This window comes from Chrysochloris asiatica, unplaced genomic scaffold (assembly GCF_000296735.1).
Source record: "Chrysochloris asiatica unplaced genomic scaffold, ChrAsi1.0 scaffold00095, whole genome shotgun sequence".
Taxonomy (NCBI): domain Eukaryota; kingdom Metazoa; phylum Chordata; class Mammalia; order Afrosoricida; family Chrysochloridae; genus Chrysochloris; species Chrysochloris asiatica.
This window is the reverse complement of record NW_006408613.1, coordinates 5642863-5649859: the sequence shown is the minus strand read 5'-3', so window position 1 is coordinate 5649859 and position 6997 is coordinate 5642863. Positions and strand designations below refer to the sequence as shown.

The 6997-nt window shown below is 40.7% G+C and overlaps 1 pseudogene; it reads right to left on the bottom strand.

Annotated features, from left to right (window-relative positions):
- Positions 1-401: 401 nt before the first annotated feature.
- The window catches only part of LOC102826773, a 122355-nt pseudogene continuing 115759 nt past the window's right edge, over positions 402-6997 (bottom strand).

Here is a 6997-nt window from a genome sequence, read left to right as displayed (position 1 = left end):
CTTTTATATTCTTCTTTGTAAAGTAATATTAGCGTATTGTAACTGAAGAGTGTTCTAACAGAAATGAATTCCAGTCTGGATAAGAAGTGAGCCCAGTGAGTTTCCCGGAATTCTTCATGCCATCTTCCTGCTTCTGATCCATAGCTTCTGCATTCATGTGTTAACCTTTGGTCATTTCCTTGAAAACTTATCCAAGTGTGAATGCAGAACGTTCATCACGATCATTAAAGGTGTCTCGTGTACAGTTTTCATCTGCAGAAAACTATCCCATGTTGGATCCTCGACTTTTCTGAACATCACAGTAAAACAAAAGTTGTGGATCCAATATGGGGCAGTTTTTTGTTGATGAAAACTGTACATGAGGAGGCTTTAAGGATCATGATAAATGTTCTACATTCACACTAAGATATGTTTTCAAGGAAATGAGCAAGGAATACCCCCAGATCCGAGTTCAGCAGCTTCTGGGCCATCTTGATCTCCTGGTGAATGCTGGCTGGAAGAATGGGTATGGTCTCATTCACGGTGGCCAGTAGCATCCTTAGGACCAAGCCAACTTCCTTCACCATTGGCACACACTCCTTAGGTGGGGCCGGCTGGATCTTACTGGATATCTCAATGACAGCCTTTGACAGGCCGGTGACATTCTCATACACCTTGTCTTTGGAGTGGTCAAGGTTGGCTGGGGATGAAGGACTGATCTCCTGGGGTTGGAGCCTCCATGACTTGACTCCCTCACTGTAGCTGTCCCCAGGGCTGCTAAGGCTGGCAAAGCTGCCTAGGTGGCTAGGGAATCTAGGGCATGGCAGTTTCTTTGGTGGAACTGCAGGATCTGGCTTACCCACAGGCTGATATATATATGTTGGTTTCCAGTCAGGCCCTGGAGACCTCCATCCACCCTGTCAGTGTTGCCCTGTGAGAGCCTCACATCCTTCTTCAGAAATCGCTCCTCTTTCTTGGTCTTCTTCCATTTCCTGTTGCTGCCGATTCAGCCTATCTTCCATCAGGTGGGCTGGAGCACCTGTCTCATACCTTGCATGTCCAAGGCTTCAGAGTCCTCCATGTTGGGCTTCCACATGGAAATCTCCTGAGGATTGTGGTTCCATGAATCAGACTGGTCCAGCACAGGGGCCTGGCCTGGGTAGATGCTGGCAGCCCTGGCTGTGATCCCATGGGAGCCAGGGTAGCCAGAGACCTGGTAATGATTACTCTGCATGGTGTACCAGGGGATGGGTAAAATCATTTGTTAGACGTCAGACGGGGATAGCCAAATTTGCTGGATTTGGGAGGTGCTTTGTTGGACCTTCCAGAGTCCCAGAACACTATGACTTGTCTTCTTGACTCCATCCTCAAACATTCTTGCTGGACCTTCTCTTCCTCCAGAATTGTGCTGAGCTGAGCTTTAAGTTTAGTAAACCTAGGCCCCTGTTGTGATCATAGGCCAGAACTTCATCATAAGGCTTTTGAGGGTGGAAGGACAATTTGGAGGCATTGGTAATTGCTCCCCATTTTTAATCTGACCAATCACATCACTCTTCTTCACTCCTTGAAAAGGCTTCATCCTCTGCATCAGAATCTCCCACATGCACACACCAAACATCCATACGTCTGCCAGCTGAGGTAAAATGTCAGAAGTTAATGGACTCTGGAGCCATCCACTTGATCAGCAGCTTTCCTTTGGAAGCTTTGTAGTAAGTACTGTCTTCCATATACCGGGGTAATCCAAAGTCTCCTAATTTTACACAAGCAGTTGAGGATTCCAGAACATTTCAAGTAGCAATGTCTCTGTGTACAAATATTTTGCTCTCTAGGCATACAAGAGCAGTACTGAGCTGAAAGGCATACAGGATCAGAGAAACTAGATCCAAACTGTATTTCCTTACAGGTAAAAATGACCTCAGCTCTCCAAGAATGCACAGCTCCATGATTATTCAGACTGGGTTCTCTACGATGATGCCAACCAGCTTCAAAATGTGAGGATGGTCAAAATGACGCGTGGTCAAGTCTTCCTGAAGGAATTTCTTTTTCATGCTGTCAAACGTGCAGGTTTGACATGTTAATAGCAACAGCCAATCCTGGATTCTCTGGATTCATATAAACTCCTTGATGTAGTACAGGTATCCTCCTTGTCTATGATACTGGCATAGTCATCCATCTCAAACATGGAGCTGGCATGGGTCCTCATGCCTGCTCTCTATTGGCAAGCTTTGGTATAGATGGCAGAGCCTGTTCACCTTCTTTCTGAGGTCTGATGATGAAAGACTGTGTGACTCTGTTCACAGCCAGCAGTACCCGTCAGTCAAGTCAGCCATATTCTCTGCAATGGTTAAGGATGTGGACATCACTGCCAAAGATTTGGGGGTGCCTGCTATCTTCAGCTGTAGCATTCTTTTCTGGTCTTTGTTGTTGCTGTGTGAATACTGGATGGTCTGCACTTGGTAAAAGTCGGCCAGATGTGTGAGGTTGCAGACCTTGTCCATCACATAACTGATGCCTTCTTCACGGCTGATTGCCAACTACACCAAGATGATCCAGCTTGAAATGAGGGCACATTTGAAGCACTGTTTATTAAATCTGTACACAGGGGAGAGAAAATCTCTATTAAGGTTGAAAAATTATCTAAATATCTGTTGAATAAGTTTCCATAATGTTTTGGCCTTGACAGAATCCAGTAAACTCTTAGCAACAAATCTCTTTAAACCAACATCTTTTTCTAATACTTCATTGACTTCTTTTCTAATGAGTTGCCCCGCATCTCCCAGTATGATTTTTGTATTTCTAGACAACCTAATTTCAGTGCAATGTCTTGGTCCACTTGGTCAGTGACCTCTAACATAGTCATTCTTCACCTGCTAATAGAAGAAATTGCAGTTGGATTATCATAAGTAAACTGATTTAAAAATCCTTTTGGTCAAAAGAGAATTATCAGTTTATACCCTGACCAGTTGCATCTCCATGTCTGATGATACTAACCCACATGGTTTACTCACTATTACTCTCAGAATAGTGAAATACCTTTAGCAGTCAGTCCATTGCCCCAGAGGAGCAGTCTAAACCAGTACCCAGGTGGGTCTTAGTATTGGAACTAAGTGTGTGCTTCAATTTTGCATCAAAGTAAGCAGCTGCCACTATTTTGCTAGATACTAAGTATCAGTCAGGTTCAGGAGGCCATACAGTCTGGGGTCTGATCAAATGAATATTGAAAACTCTGCTTTCTCAGTCCTCTTCACATAGTCATCAGCGAGCACTTGGTTGGCAGCAAGGCAAAGGTGGGACACTAAGGCCACCAGTGGAAGGCTCCCTTCCACACTCATATTATTTGCACAGCACACCCAGACAGACAGAGACTCTGGCTAGCACCCAAAGCTCTGTCTGCGTCAGCGCAGGCACACACCTTTTCATCCATTCCACAAATTCACTTGCTTGGCATCCCAGGTTTCCCTATTTCTGGCTTTTGTATTCTTTTTTCTAAATGCCCTGTGCTTTCGCTTTTTGGTTTGTTCCCTGTTTTCTTTTTTCACTGTTACTTGCTTGTTTTCCTTCTCACTTGTATGTGTATATTTTTATTTCTTGCCACACTCAACAACAGATAGCAACTGTGGTCAGACAGCCCAGCCACAACTGTACCCTCTACAACCCCACCCATTAAGCAAGAGCCAATACTTGCTATTACACATTGGGTCACCAACAAAAATCAACACCAGCCAAACCCACACTAAACTAAGAGGCAGGGGTGCTCAGGCTCATCTCCTAAGCACACCCACCAGGAGACTGCTAGTGAATGCTTAATAATACAACAACATACAATTATCAATATAATGCTGTTGTTGTTATGTGCCCTGGAGACAGTTCTGACTCATAGAGACTCTGTATAGGGTTTCTGAGGCTGTAAATCTTTACTGGAGCAGAAAGCCTCATCTTTCTCCCAGAACAACTGGTAGTTTCAATCTCTTGACCATGATATTAGCAGCCCAATTCATAACCACTGCACTACCAGAGCTCCACAACATCTCACAAGCAGCAGACAATTTATGTTTACCAAAAGAAATAAGATACAGTGCCTCAAACAAGAAACCATGAGGCAGAACTGAAAAATATGGTTGAAAACAACAACAACAAAAAAGGCATTGGAACTACCTGAAAAAGAATTTGAAAGAATGATATTTAGGTACCTCCAAATGACTGATGAGGGTCCTGGTGTGGTGCTGTGGGTTAGTGCACTTTACTGCAAAGTCTGTTTGAACCACAAAGTTGGTGGTTTAAGCTCATCAGCCACTCCTCAAAATCCTATGCAGAGTGGCTATGGGTCATAATCTACTTGACAACACATAACAACAACAAAAGATAGACAGGAAAAGAACAAAGAGGTCAGGAATAAAACAAACAAAACAAATACAAAATAAACAAATACAAAAACAAACAAAATGGATAAAGGTTTGGAGACAATCTGCACACAGAAACCCATAAGACTGAAACTCGGATTTCAGAAATGGACAATACATTGAAAGGGCAAAGTAGATTTGAATCAATGGAAGCCAAAATTAGTGAGCTTGAAGATGAATCTCTCAGTACTAGTATACTAGAAGAACAATCAGAAAAAAAAATGAAAAAAATCTGAAGAAAGTGTAAGATTATTTTGGAAAAGGCTGAAAACACAGAAAAGGTAGTTGAAGAGTTGGAAAAAAATTTCCCTGACATCATGAAAGTGAGAAGATAAGTGTTCAAGAAGCTGAACAAACCCCAAACAGAATATACACCAAAATAAAATCAGAAAGACATGACATAATCAAACTCTACAAAATAAAAGATGAGACAAATGAAGACATATAAAAATGAGAATAGGAATCGGAATGATCTCTGATTTCTCAGCAGAAAATATGAAGGCAACAAGGAAATGTATACAAAACTCTGAAAGAAAATATTGCCAACCAAGATTCATATACCTAGCAAATCTGTCCTCAACTCTGATGATTAAATTAGAAATTTTACAGATAATCATGAATTAAAGGAATTCGTAACAATCAGACAAACTTGACCCAAAATATTAAAGGGAAACATTTGGACTGAGTACCTACTTCAGCAGACAACAACAGCCTGAGCTTGACATATACAGTAAGACCATGTGGAATTCAATTCAATTATACAAGTATTCAATGCGAAACAAATTTACAAGACTTAAAATAGGGAGCCAGATATTTCAATTTGCAATTAATATTCTATAAAGCAAATGAGGGAAAAGTGTAGTTACAGCACTTCCAAAAGTTAAGGAAATCAGGTAGATTTCAAGACTAAACAACCTGTTTGTATCTGGGGAGTAATTGAGAATTACAGGGTAACATAAAAAAATTTAAAATTAATAATACACCTTCACAAGAAGTCAAGAAAAGAGAAAATCATGAAGATTTAGCATAAAGATGAACAAAACAGCAATGATGGAATTGACAAGAAAACACAATCAAAATGAACTTGTTGTTGTTGTTATGTACTGTGGAGTCGGTTCCGACTCATAGCAACCCTATACTGGGTTTCCGAGGCTGTAAATCTTTACAGGAGCACAACGCTTAATCTTTCTGCCGCGGAACAGCTGGTAGTTTCAAAATGCTGACCTTAAGGTTCGTAACCCGATTCTTAACCACTACGCCACCAGAGCTCCTTCAAATGAACTTAGCAAACAAAATTATGCAGAAGAAATAAATCATCAGTGCCACACCAAAAAAATGTACACCTACTGCCTATGCAGCAAGGCCGGTTGGCCACAATTTTATTTTTATTTCAAAGTGGAGGTTTTGTCTCTGCTTTTATATTGCTTCTGTTTTGGGGCCTTTTGGTCACACATTTTTCATGGAGGTGGGAGCTTTTTCTCCCTATGTTACAGAAGAACAGTCAGGAATCATGGCCATATAGCCAAACTAAAAGCATACCCGATAATATTCCACAATTGAGACAAGAGTCAATAATAGCTGCTAGGCATTACACATAAAAAGGAAAGTCTATCTCTTAATCATATCCACCAGGAGACACCCAGTAAGCTTAATAACACAGCAACAAATATCCATTTAAGTATTAAAAATCCACACAACTACTGGAAATGACAAACAAAAAACAACAAAAGATATGAAAATATGTCCAAAACAGAAAAGAGTAGCTGAGACAAACGAGCTGGGGATAGACAAAGGCTTTCTAGAAGAAGAAGAACAGGTTTTGGATTTCCTGAGAAGGAATTCACAAGAATGATATGGAAACAAATTCAAATGCTCCAAAAAAGGGTGGAGGAAAACAAGGAAGAATTCAGGAAAGTACTGCAAGAGAAATCAAACAAGATTGATAGAGCACTGGAAAAAATTATAACCTGCAAAAAGGGGTCCAGATGATTAACAATAAAATATCAGAAATGGAGAATACACTGAAAGGAGAAAGGAGCAGAAAAGAAGAGATGAAAGCCAGAACCAGTGAGCTAGAAGACAAATCTATCAATACTGCTAAGATAGAAGAGCAAGCAGAAAAAAGGATAAAAAAATCTGAAGAGAGTCTAAGATTCATGCTGGATAACATGGAGAGGAACAACTTAAGATTTATCGGCATTCCAGAACAGGATGAATCGTACAAGTCCCTAGAGGAGACAGTTGAAGAGATTCTGGAAGAAAATTTCCCTAACATCTTGAAAGTTGAGAATATAAACATTCAAGAAGCTGAACATACCCCAGGAACGATAGACCCCAAAATAAAATCACCAAGACATATCACAATTAAGCTCTCCAAAATCAAAGACAAGGAGAGAATCCTAAAAGCAGCCAGGGAGGAGAAATGTTACATACAAAGGCAAGCAAATCAGATTAAGCTCTGACTATTCCACTAAAACCATGCATAAGACAATGGGGAGACATATATAAAATCCTAAAAGAAAAAACTGCCAACCAAGGTTCGTCTATCCAGCAAAACTGTCAATCAAATGCAATGATGCAATCAAAACATTCCAGGATCAACAGAAGCTAAGATATTT